The sequence below is a fragment of the Bos mutus genome, chromosome 17 (genome assembly GCF_027580195.1).
Source record: "Bos mutus isolate GX-2022 chromosome 17, NWIPB_WYAK_1.1, whole genome shotgun sequence".
Taxonomy (NCBI): domain Eukaryota; kingdom Metazoa; phylum Chordata; class Mammalia; order Artiodactyla; family Bovidae; genus Bos; species Bos mutus.
This window is the reverse complement of record NC_091633.1, coordinates 38,890,371-38,911,417: the sequence shown is the minus strand read 5'-3', so window position 1 is coordinate 38,911,417 and position 21,047 is coordinate 38,890,371. Positions and strand designations below refer to the sequence as shown.

The 21,047-nt window shown below is 36.5% G+C and overlaps 1 long non-coding RNA gene across 1 annotated transcript in view; it reads left to right on the top strand.

Moving 5' to 3' along the window:
* LOC138991493 (uncharacterized) overlaps positions 1-18,146 on the top strand; it is a 104,139-nt gene extending 85,993 nt beyond the window's left edge. Inside the window, exon 2 of the long non-coding RNA XR_011467461.1 lies at positions 15,268-18,146. This is a non-coding gene — a long non-coding RNA (uncharacterized lncRNA). The remainder of the gene's footprint in view (positions 1-15,267) is intronic.
* The last annotated feature ends 2,901 nt before the right edge of the window (positions 18,147-21,047 follow it).

Here is a 21,047-nt window from a genome sequence, read left to right as displayed (position 1 = left end):
AGTTTAGTTCCAGATCCTGAGTTTGCTAGGAGTCAATTCTTCATGGATCTCCTATGTTGCTACACATTTTATGAACAGGGCACTGACTGCTTCTGTCCCAGACTCTTTGCAAGAATGTTTGTATAGTAAATATTTTAGAAAATAGAGATTTGAAACTCTCGCAAGCAGAAGGAAGTTTCATTACTTTCCGGGGAAATAAAGACAGCACGTCCCTTCATAGAAAGGGCAGATTTTCTTGCAGCTAATTGTAAAATATTTGTGTCCTCTAAGCTGGGATTCACAGACTAATGCAAACCCACTATATGTGGAGCTTAATACTGACCCCCTCCACATTGCCTCCATGGAGCTGTTTGATTCTATTCCATAGGAGCTCAGCTGCGACTGGAACATACAAGATGGTCTCAGTCATATGTCTTCTGCCTCAGCTGGGGTGACTAGAATGTCTGAGGATTGGCAAGATCATTCTATCCTGCAGGGCGATTGAAATTCTTACATGATGCCCACAATACTAAGGCAGAAAAAGCAGGCTGTAGGGCTCTTAAAAGGCTAGATCCATAACTGGCATAGCATCCTTCTATTAACCAAAGAAAATCACCTTGCCAGCCCAGATTCTAAGTGAGGGAAGATTCCCACCGTGGGTGGCAGAAGAGGTGGGCAAAAAATATAGGCATGAGGCAAATCACTAGCAGCTACCTTTCCAAGCAATCTGCTATGGATTTTTAAAAACTGCCTGTTTTCTCATGTAGTTTTAGGGTTTTACCTGTTTGTGTCTTTGATCTATGATTTATTTTGTCATAATAAATGTGTTTGAGTTATCACTTTAATTTTAGTTGCTGAGCTTTTCTGAAATCATTTAAGTAATGTATCTTTTCCCTAATACTTTAAATGAGTCCTTTATAATGGATGAAAATTCCATACATCCTTGTCTATTTCTTATCTCTATGTTCTCTGTAATACATATAATGGGACAAAATTTGTTTTAGTTAAAATACATGTACTGGTACAAAACCTGTTTTAATTCAAAATCTTGAATCTCCCATCAGACAAGCTCCTGTCCCTAGACTCCCTGTCTTAGTGTCCAACACCAAATGAAATATAAGAGTTGTCAGTGATATAGCTTCATAAATGCATGCTCTAATCAAAACCATCCATCATTTCTTACTGAGTTACTAAAAGAACCCCCTCACAGGTCTCCTTTATCCTACTCTCCATCCTTCAGTAAATCTTCCATATAGTGAAGTAATTTTAAATTCATGTTAGATTTTTCTTACTCACTTTTCTCAAAATATTTTGAGACTTCTCTCACTCTTATAAAAAAGTTAACTTCCCCTGGCTTATAACGTCTTATTCAACCTTTTGTCAGGGCTGTTCCTCCAGTCTTCTCTCCTTCTATTCCTTTTCTTATTCACCATCAACCACATTAATCTTCCTGTTTCTCAAGTGTGCCAACTTTTCCCCAAGTTAGTGCTTCTGAAATTCTCTTTTCTGCAGTTATTCACTCTTCTATTAAATGTTACCATTGTTCCCTTGTTTACTTCATGCATGCCTCTACTGAAATAGTCCTTCCTCAGAGAGGCCCTGCATGAGCCTGTCATCTGAAAAAAAAAGACCCTCTTTCAGCAGTACTCTCCATCTCTGAGTCTACTTTGCTGTTCCTAATAGCATTGGTCATTATTTGATATTATGTGTTTGCATATTACCCGTTTCTTCCACTAGACTCTGATTTCTAAGAGAGAATCAATTTCTCTTTCACTCCAAGGATCTAGACTATTACCAAAATCATGAAAGAGATTCAAAAAATGTTTGTTGAAGCAATGAATGGGTGAGTAGATGAAGTAAACTTCTCAAATAAAACCATTTCTCCACTTCCCTCTGTCCACATATGCACTCTCCAGGTGGCTCTAGTGGTAAAAACGTAAGAGACAGGGCTTCTGTCCCTAGGTTGGGAAGATCCCCTGGAGGAGGGCATGGCAACCCACTCCAGTATTCTTGCCTGAAGAATCCCATGGAAAGAGAAGCCTGGCAGGCTACACACACATGCATACCACATATAAATAAAATATGTAAGAAGTTATATTTTTATACTTGTAGACCCTTTACTTTCCCAAATTACATACATTAAGTATAAAAAGAAACCATGTTAATTTATCTGTTTTGATCTCCTAAGATACATTCTATAATCCTGCTGCATATTCCCATTGCAGTTGTTTCTCTTATTTTTTTCATGATTTAATATGTTCATTAGTTTGAAGCCTTCTGAAGCATTACAGAAAAGAATCATCAAATGATCAGGATATAGTTTATAAGCAGAATCTCCTCCCTCAGAATGTCCACACAGAGGGGAAAATAATGGTATATGGATCATATGGAGAATGCAGATTTTTATAAGGAATGGGACCAAAGTCAAAGATCATTTCAGGATCCTGTGTTTTGAGTTTATCCCCATGAGTTTGGTGTAAGCATGAAAGTGAAGTAGCTCAGTCATGTCCGACTCTTTGCTACCCCATGGACTGTAGCCTACCAATCTCCTCTCTCCAAGGGATTTTCCAGGCAATAGTACTAGAGTGGATTGCCATTTCCTTCTCCAGAGGATCTTCCCAACCCAGGGATCGAACCCTGGTCTCCCGCATTGTAGACAGACGCTTTACTGTCTGAGCCACCAGGGAAGTGTAAGCATAAGAGCAGAACTTTTTTGAAAAGTGCCCCCCATAAAAAGTCTAGGTTATTTCTGATATAAAGGATCTAGTAGCTGTTGCTATTCTCTTGGAATTAGTAAGCCTTTGTATCATTCCTAGTATCCTTACCTCTCATATCCAGTTTGTGTATGTTGTCATTAAATGAAAATTTTACCAAGACAAAGATGTTTTACCTTTCACCCTGACAAACCTTCAGTTCAGTTCAGTTCAGTCGCTCAGTCGTGTCCGACTCTTTGTGACCCCATGCATCGCAGCACGCTAGGCCTCCCTGTCCATCACCAACTCCCGGAGTTCACCCAGACTCACATCCATCGAGTTGGACCTCCATAAATCCATCCTGACTACTCATATCCCATAGCACTCTCAAATGATTCTAGCATTCTTCCTTCCTTCCTGTGCTGTTGTAATAGCCTATTGATAGGTCATATATTTAGCTTTCATTTGGCAACTTCCAAGTTTGTTTCATACAAAGTATAGTTGAAACGTAGAAGCCCCAAAATTATCCGTGTATGCATATAGTGTATATGTGTGTCTGTGGGTGAGTGCGTGTATTATGTTCAAAGTTATCTCATAATTAGTAATGCTTATTCACTCCTCTGTCTTAAAAACGTGGCTGAGGTCAAGCTATTAGGAAAATAAATTTTATCTTTCTTTTATCATCATATTAGTTCAGATCTTTGGTGTTCTTTTTGATAAAGATGAAACCTAAAGATAGAGAACAATATGTTCTTCCGTGTCATGGTTAGGTAAGTTTAAATGTTTTCATGAAAAAGAAGAATGTGTGAAGGTTTCACAATGTAAAATAAAGTTAAGCATGTATATGTGAATATTTACTCTGTCGGGCACTTTGTTAAAAAATCAACAAAGAAGAGAAGACAAGGAGGCAATGTTTTGATGAGCCATAAAATAATACTTTGAAGTGTTCTCTTTGAGTCATTTCCTGAATATTGTGAATGATCATTAAGAGAGAGAAGAGAATGGGAAGAGAAATGAAGTAATAAAACAATATTAAGGTAATTGGGGTTTGCGTATATATGAGGTAAATGAGGTTAGAGTATGTATTTTAAAAACATTTTTAAAAGAAAAGAATGATCTAGTGGTTATACAGAAGAATAGAGAGTCAGAGTCCTCAGGCTGAATTTCCATCTGACTTGTCAATGAACTTGAAGTTGAATTTAGCAAGTGGCACTGCTTCAGCTTTTGCTTCTTCCACCCTGAGCAAATAATGTCAATGAAGTCTATAGGACTAAGTCAGAAAAAAAAATCTTTACATAAATATATCTCTCAACTGTAACAGAAACACATTTAGCCAAAGAGGTTAAAAACTTATCGTCTGTATCTCATTAGGATATTTAAGGTAAAAATGCTTTATTTTGCATGGCTTATTAAAAATTTTAGAGAAGAATTTGACTTTTTGAATCTTTGGTTGATCAGATGTTTTATTATAAAATTCAATCCATTATATTATTATTTTTCTCATTATTATTTGGATTTTGTCACAGTGTTATTTTGTCATTTAAAGTCTCTGAACTCAGGGTATATTTCCTACAATTTCAAAAGGCCATGTCTTTGGCATTTGCCAAGTTAATCTATTTTTGACATTGACTCAGAACAGCAAAATTTTTCAATTTTTTGGATGCCCTTTTTGAAAATGAATTGTTGGAAAATATTGAATACAGTTAAAATGATTGAATATATTAAATATTTTGTTTTACAGCTATAAGTTACCACATATCTACCATGGAACCAGCAGAAAGCTACAATCCACATGTTTATTCATGCTAAACTCTTCTCTAAGCAACCAAAAGTAGATACTGTATGGAAGTTTACTTTCCACTCTCTGAAATGTCACTTAGATGACCTTAGGTTAAAATAAACTCATGTATACCAGTCACTATCCTCCCATTTGACTATCCAAGGAGGAGGAACAAAACCTAACCACTGTGGACTTTGAGGGGCATCCTATGAATGAGCTAAGAGTATATTTTCTTGCACCTTGATTCCCTGCATTAAAGCAGTAGCTATTTCTACTTCTGAGCATTAACTGACTCTGAAATAAGATCCATATTTCATCTTGGTCATTTTTTCCTGAGACCAAGTAAAGCTCCATGAAAAACAGCAGAAATAAAACTGATGACAACAATGCTGCTACTGCTGCTGCTAAGTCACTTCAGTCAAGTCCGACTCTATGCGACCCCATAGACGGCAGCCCACCAGGCTCCCCCATCCCTGGGATTCTCCAGGCAAGAACACTGGAGTGGGTTGCTATTTCCTTCTCCAATGCAGGAAAGTGAAAAGTGAAAGTGAAGTCACTCAGTCGTGTCCAGCTCTTAGGGACCCCATGGACTACAGCCCTCCAGGCTCCTCCGTCCATGGGATTTTCCAGGCAAGAGTACTGGAGTGGGGTGCCACTGCCTTCTCCAACAACAACAATAAAAGGATATTAAACATGTGTCAGGTATTTTACTAATTCATCTATGTGATTATATGGTTAAATAAACACTTTAATTATTAAAAACTTCTTCAACAAATACATATTGAGGATCTTCCCCAGGGTGGCACAACCTAATGAAGCAGTTTCTAATGTTTTTCTTATTTTGTGGATAGAGACACTGAGTTTTAAAGAGTACAATATTTTGCACAAGGTCTCCTGTTAAATAGATGAGGTGGGATTTGACTTCAGGTTTCCTGATGCTTAAGACCAAAGGTCAAACTCCTCGCTGTCTCTCGTGATGCCAACATTATCTGTTAGGTATGTTTTCCCAACTTCACCTAGCTCTCAGATACACTTCTTATATTTTTTTGGAAGCAAGCCCATCTAAACATTCACTGTGACAGTGTAGAAAGGTCAGAGTCTGGGATGTATTTCTTTGCATACAATTTTTCTCAAGCCACTGTTTGCAGATTATTGCACAAGGTGCCATGATATCCCCTGACTGCACCAGAGGCAATTTCTTAATAGATCCAGTTTCTACAATAACAGCCATAGGTCAGAAAATGAGGGAGTTATGGAATGAGTGGTTTGGGGCCTGTGTTTTTTGGCCTGGCACTGGTGAGAGTGTATAATCTGGATAGATGTTCACTTTCTAAACAAACATAACCTCTGGTTGCCATTAAAGGAGGAAATAAAGTTTAAGCTTGTTCTCGTCATTAAACAACTTTATAAAACTAGCATTTGTTTAGCTCAAAATGGATATTCATTCTAACGAGCAAAAATAATGACAGGCATGATGGAACTACCAGAGTGATATTGTCTCTACTTTTCTCAAATAATCAAATGGATATTTCATCAAAACTGTGTCACAGACGACTCATTCAAATATCAGATTGGAAGTGGTAAATGCGGGTGTGTCCATGAGAAGGTCTTGGATCAGTGTTGAGTTTTGACATGAAGGCTGGATTTCATTAATACTCTTCTTTTTTGACCTGATGCTACCAGGGTGTTAGTGATAATTTACATGCCCCACCTCTTCAGTCGAAAGTTCAAAAGTTCATGAGGAAAAGAGTTAGTTTAAAATAAGGATGAACAGCCATTTTATTGATGGTGAACGTCATCAACAAGAAATACTGTGAAGCACAGCAGGTCCTAACTGTAACCTGCACTGAAGCAAGTTACACTGTGAGAAAGAAGCAACAGGGGAAAGCACCCGGCTCTGCTGCTGTTCAGTGTCGGTGCGTTGGAGTAAAGGCTGTGAGGACAAAAAATTACTAACAGAAAATTACCCATAATTCACAAATTAACAGTGCAATCTATTACTAGGAAATATATGTCTATGAAATGAATAAAATAATTTATAGTTGGAAACACTTTAGATAAAACATAACTGTGGCTCTTTAAGTCCATTCTTATTTGCTTGAAAGGCACCATTATTAAGATGAGGGTGTAAATACACCATGTTATTTACTCATTATATTAAAAGGTCTTTATAGCATTCTGCACTTTAAAAATGTCAGGTTCTAAAACCATGCTATTACCGTGAAAGTGGTGGCCTAATAAAAGACAAAATGCAGAAATACCCATGGGTAATTTCAGTGAATTATAAAGTGGCTATATTATTTTAAATAAAGAAATCTAAATCTCATGTGATCAGCTCAGGGTATTTTTGTTTGACTACCTCTATTGAAGGGCATTCGATTTCCAGATCCTGATAGAGACATATTTTACCAGCTCATTTATGCAACTGAAATATTTATTAGAGCATGTAAAACTGTGATTTTGTAAGTAACTTATTGATAGCTTCTTAATATAAAAGTAATAAAGCTCTAGTGAAAAATCACCTATAGGTGCTGAAAGAAAAAAAAGGTTGGAAGATCTTTGAACAGATCTGTCTGCTACATACCCTATCATCAGTCAGTTCAGTCGCTCAGTCATGTCCGACTCTTTGCGACCCCATGAATTGCAGCAGACCAGGCCTCCCTGTCCATCACCAACTCCCGGAGTTCACTCAAACTCGAGTCCATCGGGTCGGTGATGCCATCCAACCATCTCATCCTCTGTCGTCCCCTTCTCCTCCTGCCCCCAATCCCTCCCAGCATCAGAGTCTTTTCCAGTGAGTCAACTCTTCGCATGAGGTGGCCAAAGTACTGGAGCTTCAGCTTTAGGATCAGTCCTTCCAAAGAACACCCAGGACTGATCTCCTTTAGAATGGACTGGTTGGATCTCCTTGCAGTCCAAGGGACTCTCAAGAGTCTTCTCCAACACCACAGTTCAAAAGCATCAATTCGGTGTACATATATACAGTGTACTAAATGTACATTGTACTAAAATTTCTAGAGTTTATGTGTGTAATAAAGTTAGAAGCAAACCACTTAAATATTTGTAAATTTGCAGTGCAATCATTAGACAACAGCAACAATCTCAGTAATAAAACTAGCACAGATAAATTTCCACAGAAATTTGCAACCAAAATCAAAATCTAGAATTGATTCTTGCATTCTTAAACCCTGAGTTTGTACTTCTTCCTTTTAGATGTGAATACTGGTAGGCATTCGTTGAGACGAGTATTACTAAAACTGAAAATCTAATCCGAGAGGTAAATTCATATATCATTTGATATTTTTTAAGCCTAGGGAATGTCTCCCCAGCTTCTCTATCTGTACTGCCAGCTTCCCCAGTTAACTCTGCCAAGCCATTTTTGTTGAACAAACACATATTGTAACAGAACAGAACAGTTTGACGTGATGTGTTGGAAAAGAAGTTCTACTTCACACAGGCTGACCAAATTTGACGTAACTAGTTTTTGTTTTGTTTAGTATCAACTTTATTAATATAACATTGACATCCAATAAAATGCACACGTTTTAAGCCAGTGAGATTTGACAAATGTATTACACTTGAGTAATGGTCACACTAATCAAGACACTTTAAATCCTGAGACTTTTGAGTCTTTTAAGTTTTTAAGATGATAGACCAGTCTCTGGCATCCTCTCCTGGAGTGAACTTCGGTTTTGATTTATTTTCTTGGTGAGGGAAGAGAAACTGCTTCTGGGGCTTCACTTGGCCTCTCTTGTTACAAGAGCTCTTACTGTATAGGTCAAGTGACCAATGGAAGGGTTTTGCCAAAGACAAATGCATTCGTTCTGATTCAGAAACCAGGGAATGTACAACTTCTTGCTTCCACATGGTGGCTATTGGAAATAGTGCTAGTATGAACATTAGGGTGCGTGTATCTTTTTGAATTAGAGTTTAGTCTTTTCCAGGTATATGCCCAGGAATGAGATTGTTGGATCATATAATAACACTATTTTTAGTGTTTTAAGGAACCTCCATACTGTTCTCCTCAGTGGCCACCAATTTACATTCCCACCAACAGTGTAGAAGTGTTCCTTTTACTCCACACCCTCTCCAGCATTTATTATTTGTAGACTTTTTGATACCAGCCATTCTGACTGGTGTAAGGTGATACCTTATTATTGTTTTGATTTACATTTCTCTAACAGTTAGTGATACTGAACATCATTTCATGTGCCTATTGGCTATCTGCATGTCTTCTCTGGAAAAATGTCTATTAGGTCTTCTGCCCATTTTTTCATTGTGTTGTCTTTTTTTTTTAATAATTGAGTTGTAAGAGCTGTTTTTTATTTTGGAAATTAGCTCTTTTTCAGTTGCATTGTTTGCAAATATTTTCTCCCAGTCTGTAGGCAGTCTTTTCATTTTGTTAATTTCCTTTGCTGTGGTTTTTAGCTTGATTAGGTCCAGAGAAGGCAATGGCAACCCACCCAGTACTATTGCCTGGAAAACCCCATGGACGGAGGAGCCTGGTAGGCTGCAATCCATGGGGTCGCGAAGAGTCGGACACGACTGAGCCACTTCACTTTCACTTTTCATTTTCATGCATTAGAGAAGGAAATGGCAACCCATTCCAGTGTTATTGCCTGGAGAATCCCAGGGACAGTGGAGCCTGGTGGGCTGCCATCTCTGGGGTCGCACAGAGTCGGACACGACTGAAGCGACTTAGCAGCAGCAGGTCCTATTTGTTTATTTTTATGTTTCTATATTTTTTTTTTGCCTTGGGAGCCTGATATAAGAAAATACTGCTACAAATTACATCAGAGAATGTTTTGCCTATATTTCCTTCTAGGAGTTTTATGGTGTCATTTCTTATATGTAGGTCTTTAAACCATTTTGAGGTTTTTTTTTTATATGGTTTGAGGGAGTGTTCTAATTTCATTGATTTACATGAGGCTATGCAAGGAGGTCCAACCAGTCCATCCTAAAGGAACTCAGTCCTGGGTGTTCATTGGAAGGACTGATGCTAAAGCTGAAACTCCAATACTTTGGCCACCTCATGTGAAGATTTGACTCATTGGAAAAGACCCTGATGCTGGGAGGGATTGGGAACAGGAGGAGAAGGGGACGACAGAGGATGAGATGGCTGGATGGCATCACCAACTCGATGGATATGAATTTGAGTGAACTCTGGGAGTTGGTGATGGACAGGGAGGCTTGGCGTGCTGTGATTCATGGGGTCGCAAAGAGTCAGACACAACTGAGTGACTGAACTGAACTGAACTGATGCAGCTTTCCAGACCACTTGACCTGCCTCTTAAGAAATCTGTATGCAGGTCAGGAAGTATCAGTTAGAACTGGATGTGGATCAACAGACTGGTTTTAAATAGGAAAAGGAGTATGTCAAGGCTGTATATTGTCACCCTACTTATTTAACTTATATGCAGTACATCATGAGAAATGCTGGGCTAGAGAAAGCACAAACTGGAATCAAGATTGCCAGGAGAAATATCAATAACCTCAGATATGAAGATAACACCACCCATATGGCAGAAAGTGAAGAAGAACTAAAGAGGCTCTTGATGAAAGTGAAAGTGGAGAGTGAAAAAGTTGGTTTAAAGCTCAACATTCAGAAACTAAGATCATGGCATCTGGTCCCATCACTTCATGGGAAATAGATGGGGAAACAGTGGAAACAGTGTCAGACTTTATTTTTTTGGGCTCCAAAATCACTGTAGGTGGTGATTGCAGCCATGAAATTAAAAGACGCTTACTCCTTGGAAGGAAAGTTATGACCAACCTAGACAGCATATTAAAAAGCAGAGACATTAATTTACCAACAAAGGTCCGTCTAGTCAAGGCTATGGTTTTTCCAGTGGTCATGTATGGATGTGAGAGTTGGACTATAAAGAAAGCTGAATGCCAAATAATTGATGCTTTTGAACTGTGGTGTTGGAGAAGACTCTTGAGAGTCCCTTGGACTGCAAGGAGATCCAACCAGTCCATCCTGAGGGAGATCAGTCCTGGATGTTCATTGGAAGGACTGACGTTGAAGCTGAAGCGCCAATACTTTGGCCACCTCATGCAAAGAACTGATTCTTTGGAAAAGACCCTGATGCTGGGAAAGATTGAGGGCAGGAGGAGAAGGGCATGACAGAGGATGAGATGGTTGGAAGGCATCGCCAACTCAATGGACATGGGTTTGGGTGTACTACGGAAGTTGGTGATGGATAGGAAGGCCTGGTGTGCTGCGGTTCACGGGACCGCAAAGAACTGGACATGACTGAGCGACTGAACTGAACTGAACTGATCCAGCTTTCCCAACATCACTTGCTGAAGAGACTGTGTTTTCTCAGTTGTATATTGTTTCCTCCTTTATTGAAGACTGACAGTACGTGTGTGGGCTTATAACTGAGCTCTCTATTCTGTTCCTTTGATCTGTGCATCTGTTTTTGTGCCATTACCATGATGTTTAGGTTACTGTAGCTTTGCAGAATTGTCTGAAGTCTGAGAAGGTTATACTCCCACCTTTATTATTTTCCTTCATCACTGATTTGGTAATTCTGTGTCTTTTATGGTTCCATATAAATTTTAGGACTATTTGTTCTAATTCTATGAAAAACATCATGGATAATTTGATAGTGATTGCATTAAATCTGTAGATTGCTTTGGACATCATAGCCATCCAGGAGCATAGATACCTTTTAATTTCTTTGAAGCATCTTCAATTTCCTTGTTTTATAATTCTCAGTGTATAGTTCTTTATTCCTAGGTATTTTTTGGACATTATTTTGAAGTGGATTTTTTTTACCTTCTCTTTCTGATCTTTCATTTTTAGTGAAAAGAGATACCACAGAGCTCTGTATATTTATCTTATATACTGCTACCTTGCTGAGTTCATTCCTTAGTTCTAATAACTTGTGTGTGGAGTCTTTAGGGTTTTTGATATAGAATATCAAGTCATTGTATATAATGACAATTTTACCTCTTCTAGTCCAATTTGGATACCTTTTATTCTTTTTCTTGTCTGATTGCTGTGGCTAGGACTTCCAATAATATATTGAATAGAAGTGATGAGAGTAGGCATCCTTGTCTTCTTCTATAATTTAGCAGGAAGGCTTTCAGCTTTTCACTGTTGAGTATTATGTTGCCTGTGGGTTTGTCATAAATGGCTTTTATTATGCTGAGATTTGTTTCTTTTATACCCACTTTGGTGAGATTTTTTTTAATCATAAATGGATGTTGAATTTTATCCACTGCATATTCTTGAGAGCTTTTGCAAAATAAAATAGAATGAATTAGTATTTGGTATTTCTCTAAAAAATATAATATGAAAATTTTCAGCAGATGATTGTATATACACATTCACATACACATGTAAAATCATTTATCAAAGTCAGAATTAGTTCATCAGATTAGCTTGTGCTTATTTAAAATAATAGTCTTCAAAGTGAGAGGATGCTCAAGATAATCAATTGGAGTGTCAGAATATAATAAAGTAATGACATGTCATAGCTTTTAATATATGATCAAAACTTGTACCCTCATTCTGTCAGTATGCCAGATAGTTACATATCACATTTGGGAGAAGAGTTGAGGATCCCTATCCTGTGGAGGTAGATAGTGGTCCTTTTATCCATTCTTCACTTTCAGAGCACTGTAGTTTATGCAGCATCTGTTAAATGAGTTTTTACTCAATTATTTAAAACAATAAAGCTCCACAATACTTGGTACCAGATGAAAAGTCATAATAAAAATCTTTTACTTTTTAAACATATAGAGGTTCACTGCTTATCTAAAGTCTTTTTTCCCCCTTAGATGTCAAGTGCATAGCTCTGGATTAGTCATGATCCTCTGTTTGTTACACAATTGTAACGGATAAATAGATGTCCTCTCTTTGTGTTATTTATTAACTATTTTCTTTCCATTCCTTACCATCTACCATAAACAACTGTTCTAATGCTTTCAATATATTAGATTTTTTTTCCTGTAAGTATTCTTGTAAAATATGTATTACTATTTTGAGCTCATGTATTTTAACTTAATGTACATATAATTAATAAATAAACATATATGTAAAAAATAATATACATACATTATTTTTCTTATTTTACATATCAGTTTGCATTTAAGATTTATGCATCTTTGTTTCTATTTGTTTATGTAGTCTGAGACCTCTAAGTGCTTTTGCAGTATTCTAGAAGTGTACTAACCATATTTTATTTAACAATTCAATCAGTAAAGAACATACAAATGACTTCTGACAGTTCTGGACATTTTTGTACATATTTTTGTACACCATTTGTACATATTACCTTTATATTCTCTAGACTATAAAGTACATATTACCTTTATATTCTCTAGACTATAAAGTACATATTACCTTTATATTCTCTAGAATATAAAGTACATATTACCTTTATATTCTCTAGACTATAAAGTACATATTACCTTTATATTCTCTAGACTATAAAGTACATATTACCTTTATATTCTCTAGAATATAAATCTGAAAGCAAGTTTAAGAGTCATGGAATATGCATTTGTTTTTGCCAATTCTTCAGAATGGCTGTCTGGGAAGTGGGCGTATATTCCTACTAGCAATGCATTAAGGGTACCTATAACCTCTTATAGTTACTAGTATTTTACATTTCCAGTTCTTAAGATTTTACTAAATGAATGGTATAAGTAAATAGATATAATCTGTAGCTATAGTTTTATATCTAGAATTGTTTTGAGTTTTGTATTTACTAATGAGTTTGAGTGTATGCTTCATTTTTAACCTCTTGTAATCCTCATTTGTAAATTGGCACTTAAATCCTTTGCTCTTTATTCTATTTAAATTAATAAAATTCTCTACAGAAGTTTTATATGACCTTTTTTAGGTAAATTCCTGGAAACTTTGTATTTTCCAGTTTCCTATTTCTGGAATAGATAAATGCAATTGGTTTTTTTCCTAAGTCAATTTTGTGCCCAGAAACTGTACTAAATTTTCTTTTTCTGTTTTTCTTCTCATGATTTTTTTGGCTTTTCTTTTCAGGTAATCATATGTAAGAACATGTTACAATTATCTTTCCCTCCAAGGCTTAAACTTCTTATTTTATTTCCTTTTTTTAAAAATTTGGGTGTTGACCAAAACCTAGTCCTAAGTTAAAGAGTGCCAATGATAGAGGGCTTATTTGTTTTATGTGTAGGCCTGACATTAAAGGAAAAACATCCGAAGTTCCCCCCCAAAAAGTACAATATTTACGGGTGCTTGGTTATATGAAACCTTTCCAAAAGGAGGAAAACTTTTTTAATCCTAGATTTCTAATTATTTATTTTAAATAATAAATTAAAATTTATCAAACTAATTTTTCTATCTTTTAAAAAATTTCATTGGAGTATGGTTGATTTACAAGGTTGTTAATTTCAGGTATACATAAAGTGAATTGGTTATACCTATATACGTATCTACTCTTTTTTAGATTTTTTTCCCATAGAGGCCACTGCTGAATATTGAGTAGAGTTCCCTGTGCTATACAATAGGTCCTTATTATCAGATTAAGTTTTCTGTTTTTTAAGATACTCATATGATTTTTCTCCCTCAGTTTATCAATGAAGGTATTTACAAAGAAAGAATTCCTACTATCAATTATCTTTTTATTCCCAGGGTAAAAATGGGCTTCCCTGGTAACTCAGCTGGTAAAGAAACTGCCTGCAATGCAGGAGACCCTGGTTTGATTCCTTGGTGGAGAAGTTCCCCAGTAGAAGGGATATCCTACCCACTCCAGTACTTTTCACCTTCCCTGGTGGCAGTCAGTAAAAAATCCACCTGCAGTGAGGACCTGGGTCTATCCCTGGGTTGGGAAGATCCCCTGGAGGAGGGCATGACAATCCACTCCAGTACTCTTGCTTGGAGAATCCCCATAGACAGAGAAGCCTGATAGGCTCCAGTTCATGCAAAGAGTCGGACACGACTGAGTGACTAAGCACACACACACACAGCAAGAATATCACTTGATCATGGTACAATATATTTTGTGATGTATTGTTAAACTTAGTTAATATTTTGTTAGTATATTTGTCTCTCTGTTCCTAAGACAAATTATTCAATATGTACTTACTTTTTTTTTTATTATTGTTCTTGCTAGTTGTGGTATCAAGATTAGAATAAACTGAAGCGCCTTTGCAGCTTTTATTTTCTAGAAGCACATATAATATAAAAATAACTATTTTAAAAATAGTTAAGAGTCATCGAAATATTTTGAGAAAAATTTGAGGAATTAATATAAAACAATCAGGATTTTGAGAAGTTTGTGAGAGGATAAGACTAAGAGAACCACTTCAGTTTCATTCATTCTCAGCGTTCCGTTTAAGTTTTTTATTCCTTCTTGTACTTTTTAGGTGTTTTATATTTTTCTCCATAGTTTATCCCCCTTAGTGCAATAATCAAATTTACTAACAAGTTTTGTTCATAATAATCTTAATTATTCCCCTTTTTTTGTTATTTCTTTGAATTAATTTTGACTTCCTCAAATATTCATGCTTTTAAAGGTTAAAGTTTTCCTCTAAGTACCATCCAGCTGTCATATACATTTTATCTTTCAGGTATAAATGCTTCACAGTTTTCCATATTTCTCTTTTGACTTCAAGGATATAGGATTTTTGTTTCCGTAAAAGTGAAATTTTGTTAGCTGCCTTTTTGTTATTAAATTTTAATTTTATTCTATTATGACCAAAGAATATAATCCATATGCTATTTATGTTTTAGAATTTATTCAATACTGCACTGAAATATAGTACAGATCATTTTTTGTAAATCGTCCATGTATGATAAAAAGTGCATTTTTTCTTTATTAGGTTTCAGTTCAGTTCATTACAGTCGTTCAGTCGTGTCCAACTCTCTGCGACCCCATGAATCGCAGCACACCAGGCCTCCCTGTCCATCACCATCTCCCGGAGTTCACCCAGACTCACGTCCATCGAGTCAGCGATGCCATCCAGCCATCTCATCCTCTGTCGTCCCCTTCTCCTCCTGCCCCCAATCCCTCCCAGCATCTGAGTCTTTTCCAATGAGTCAACTCTTCGCATGAGGTGGCCAAAGTACTGGAGTTTCAGCTTTAGCATCATTCCTTCCAAAGAAATCCCAGGGCTGATCTCCTTCAGAATGGACTGGTTGGATCTCCTTGCAGTCCAAGGGACTCTCAGGAGTCTTCTCCAACACCACAGTTTAAAAGCATCAATTATTCAGCGCTCAGCTTTCTTCACAGTCCAACTCTCACATCCATACGTGACCACTGGAATAACCGTAGCCTTGACTAGATGGACCTTTGTTGGCAAAGTAATGTCTCTGCTTTTTTATATGCTATCTAGGTTGGTCATAACTTTCCTTCCAAGGAGTAAGCGTCTTTTAATTTCATGGCTGCAGTCACCATCTGCAGTGATTTTGGAGCCCCAAAAAATAAAGTCTGACACTGTGTCCACTGTTTCCCCATCTATTTGCCATGAAGTGATGGGACCGGATGCCATGATCTTAGTTTAGAGGTTTATAAATACCTAATAGTTTACATTATTTATACCTGCTACATTTGTCTTTTTTCTTTTTTGGTTCTGCTTGGTTTTCTTACTTTTTGATAGTTTATATTAAAAATCTCTAACCACATGGTTAATATATCTATTTTTTCATTTCTGTTGTAACTTTGTATATTTTGAGGCTATATTATAGAACATGACATCATAATGAACTGAACAATTATATCTTCCCCCTTTATTGTTCCTTTTCCAGTATATAAAGATCATCTTTGCCTCTTTTGATCGTTTCCTGTCTTGAATTCTATCTTGTGAGATATTAGTACCTTAAGATTAATTACACACTTCCCTTTAAAAAAAACACCTGTGATACAAGTTTTCTGACCTCTGCTGTGAAGGCTTTTCCATTTCACTGAATAAAATAATAATTGCTTTTTAAAACAAATGTGTGCTATGAAGAGAGAACTTTGAAAATGGATACTTGGAAGTTTTATTTGTTGTTTTAGATTTCGGTTGCCAATAATAACATAGAAGGAAAACTTACTCCTCAAAATTTTCCACTTGGTGGATATGGGAGGAAAGAATGGGCACGTATAACTTAGCCCCCCTCTCAATTTTTGGGATCTGTCCTTTGTCCATGCAGCAGCTGCTTCTGGCCTGCTCCAGGCTTGCCTAGAAGATCTGAAGTTCCAAGGACTAGTTCAACTCAGGAGGAGATAAGCAAGCAAGCTGATTTGATTGCTTAAGTTAGTCACTTTTAAAAATTAGGTTTATTAGTACTTAAGTTGACATTTTAATCTCATCAGTCTAACTCTCACATTTATGTTATAAATCATTTCAAACTTGGTGAGTAAAGAGTATTATTAATTTGGCTCCTCAAATGCCAAATATTCCTATTATGAAAATAAAGAAACATATACTGATTACTATATTCTCAGTGCTATTGCACAATTAACTGGATGCAAATATTTAATAATAGTGACAAAAATGTCAGTAAAAGTGCGTAACTAGTATTTGGCCTTTGGTTTCTGAAGCTTCTAAAAGGCAAGAAATTATACAATGATGTTTGGTCCTAGAATATCTGGAATCTGAGGAAAAGTATGAAAAAATGGAAATTTGAAAAAATAAAGATTCTTTAAGACCAGTTTTAAGATTTGTCTATAGATTTATCATATTACATTCTATCATCATATTGCCTTAATGTCTCTGCTAATAATTGAAGTACCCAATTGGTTTATTTTCCAGTGTATGAATTCTCTTATAAGAGTAGAAATAGAGCCCCAGAATTCCCCCAGCTATGTGGCATAGCTAAAATTTATCAAATACATAAATTTTTCAAGTTTGTGGTAGATTAAAGATGGTCAAAAATTCTTTGACAGTCCTCCTATCAATGGAATCTAGGTCCCTCACTGTAAATTTAGTATGCTTTGATGACAGATGTGTCTCCTGGAACATTCCTTCTTGGAATACTGAACCACTGCATAAGCAGTCTGATACTCCTGTGGTATAAGGTCTCCCAAGCTAGTCATGTGGAGAGGCCATATGGAGAAGTATTGAGGAAACGGTAGACAGACAAAATCAATATGGTGCTGTGCATGCATGCATGGGTGCTCAGTCATGTCTGACTCTTTGCAACCCCATGGACTGTAGCCCACCAGGCTCCTCTGTCCATGGGATTTCCCAGGCAAGAATACTGGAGTGGGTTGCCATTACCTCCTCCAGGGGATCTTCCCAACCCAGGGATCGAACCCAAATCTCCTGTGTTTCATGCATTGGCAGGCGGGTTCTTTACCACTAGCGCCACCTGGGTTAAAGCCATTTCAGTCATACACAGCAGTTAGAGCTATCTAATTTGAGTCCTCAGACATCTTAAAGAAGAAATCAGTCATCACTGCTATTCTGTGCCTAAATTCTTCACCCACAAAATGATAAACCTACTAAGAGTTGTTTTATGTTACTCAGGGGGAGATTTGTCTCATAGTAGTAGGTAATGGAGTAGTCGTTAAGTCAGAATTTTATTTACATATATACATATGCTTCTGTGTATGTGTCTATATACATACATATGTAACATATTTAAATGTATCTTGAAGGAAGTACCAAAAATAGATTTCAATTATCTATTCAATTTTTTGGTTATAATTATCTCAAATTTATAATATGCACATGTGTTATTATTTTCAAATAAATCATACTGTCATTTAACTCAGTATTCTTATTTGTCAAATGAGTGAGTGAATGATTGTCACTCAGTTGTGTCTGACTCTTTGTGACCTGATGGACTGTAGCCTGCCAGGCTCCTCTGTCCGTGGAATTCTCCAGACAAGAATACTAGAATGGGTTGCCATTTCCTTCTCCAGAGGGGATCTTCCCAAACCAGGGATCAAACACAGATCTCCTGCATTGCAGGCAGATTCTTTACCAGCTGAGCCACCAGGAAGCCATTTGTCAAATACCTGGAAGCAAACTGATATGCCAAATAAGAGCAAAAAAATGTTTTCTCAATATTATGGCCATTGCATCAAGCCACATTGCTTTTATTCATTTTTTGTGTTTTACAAATATCATTCATTTTTAGAATGGGTCAGTCTAAATGATACTGATTCAGAAAACTTGACTCTGTTTTAAAGTGTTACCCAATTTCTGGTTTTTCCTTCTTATAAAAATCTGTCATCAAACACAACAATGAATTTTGTCAGGTAAAGTTTTTTAAGTAATTTTAATAACATGAAAAAATAACTTAGAAAACTTCTTCTGACAGAATTCATTGTTGTGTTTGATAGATTTTTATAAGAAAGGGAAACCAGAAATGGGTACAATTTATTAAAACAAAGCACAGTGGTTTTTTGAAAGCATTTGTATGAATATACAGAGTACATATAACACTGAAAGTCTTTATTTGAAAAAAAGGCTACAACATAAATTTGATAAGAATATTGCAAGATTTTGTCTAATTTTGACATATCTTTGACTGGAAAGTACTTCCATTGAAGATTAAGTTATTTAAAAAGCAGACCCTCAATATAGACTTCATTATGGAGATATTTTTCCCTATTTTAAGGTGATATTATAGAAGTAGATACTGATGTCTCTTAACAAAAAAGGGGGGTGGAATACATTTTGAGCATTAAATTATCATTAATAAGTGACTTTAAGTGAAGACGACACTCTTTTCCGAGATCAGGAGTGGCGCTGCTGTGCTGTGCTTATTCACCAGGTTATGTCTGACTCTGTGTGACCCCATGGACTGTAGCCCGCTAGGCTCCTCTGTCCTTGGGATTCTCCAGGCAAGAATACTGGAGTGGGTTGCCATTCCTTCCTCAGTGGGATCTTTCTCCCGACCCAGAGATCAAACCCAGGTCTCCGGCATTGCAGGCAGATTCTTTACTGAGCCACCGACTCTTCTCATTGGAGCTTAGTTCTGAAGTTCAAAAGATTACCAGGTAGCTTTTACCAATCTGTGGAAAGCAAATAATTTTTCCTTCAATTAAATTGTCATCTTCCAATCCTTTTGTGTGGGGGATTTGGGTATTGAAGTTCCTGACTCTCTTTAATAGGTGTGAGTAGATTTCCATTTGCCAATTAAAATCACAGCTTCTCAGCTGTCTGAACTTACAGGGTTTTGATATTCTGCTAGGGTAGAATAATATAAAGTGTCATAGTTAGCAGTTCTAACTTGTGTCTCTGCTATGAGCAGCCTAGCACACATACACTTATCCATCTTTCCCCCTGAGACAGATCACATCCCTTTGTGATTACTCAGAGTGGCCACTAAAGGTCACTCTTACTCTATTTTCCGAGCCCAGTTTTGCAACCTGAGCCCAGGTACTAAAATCCATGAAGCTTCTTATCTTTGCACCATCAAAGGATACACCTGGGATATATTTGAGGGCCAAAGAGTTCCCCCATCCAGTTCAGGAAGAAATAAAACCTACCTGTGTAAGTCAGAAGTTTGAATGCAAGGTTTATGTTACATCCTCAAATTAATGTATTTCTAGGATCTTTATCAGAATTCATAGTCTACTTTGAAGTGAACACCAGCAAATGTGAAAGCTGATGGTTACATTCTGGCCAGGAATAAAAATGTTTTATTTAAAACAGAAATCATTCATTTTTAGGAAACACATTTAAGACTTCAAATGCTTATTAAGTTAATAAATTATAACTGATCGTATTTGGAGAGGGGAGAGAAAGTTGAAAATAACACTTGCCAAGAATTTAACAACTTAAATCATCTGGCCTCACATATAAAAGCCATTTCCTTTTTACACGTAAGTGTTTTGGGTATTTAGGAAATGTTCGTATTTAAAAGTCTTGGATTTCTTAGGTAAGGGAAAGACCATGTTTTTCTGCAGAATTTACAGGCACTCTTTTGAATAGCCAGTGCAGATCTTATTCTCACTAAATCATAAGGCGAATATAAATTCATGCAATTAAAGATCTGTTTAACTTTAAAAATGACTCCAGAAATTTAGTGGGGAAATATCAACTATTAATATTGAGGAAAAGTGCATCATATTTTCTGGGATGATAAATAAGATATTTGGTAATATCTAGTAAAAAAGAAGGTGAATTTTTTGAACCCAGAAATTTACTTTTAGGATTTACCTTAGGGAAACACTCACTCATTTGTTCCAGAAAGCATGTACAATAAGTTATGGTTTAAAAAAAATACAACAATTTAAAAGTTGTACTGAGACTATACTCTCAGTCTTCTGAAACACTGGTTAATTCCATAGCATAGAATATGATTCATTAGCTAATAAGAATTACTTTTTATGAGCTATAATGGAAAGTTCTTTAAAGATTTGAATAATACAAATGAAATTCAGTTACATATATAACTTAGAATAGTATTTTAATATTCAAAATTAAAATGTGGGTTTGAAACAGATCAGATCAGTCACTCAGTTGTGTCCGACTCTTTGCGACCCCATGAATCACAGCACACCAGGCCTCCCTGTCCAACACCAACTCCCGGAGTTCACTCAGACTCATGTCCTTCGAGTCAGTGATGCCATCCACCATCTCGTCCTCTGTCGTCCCCTTATCCTCCTGCCCCCAATCCCTCCCAGCATCAGAGTCTTTTCCAATGAGTCAACTCTTCACAT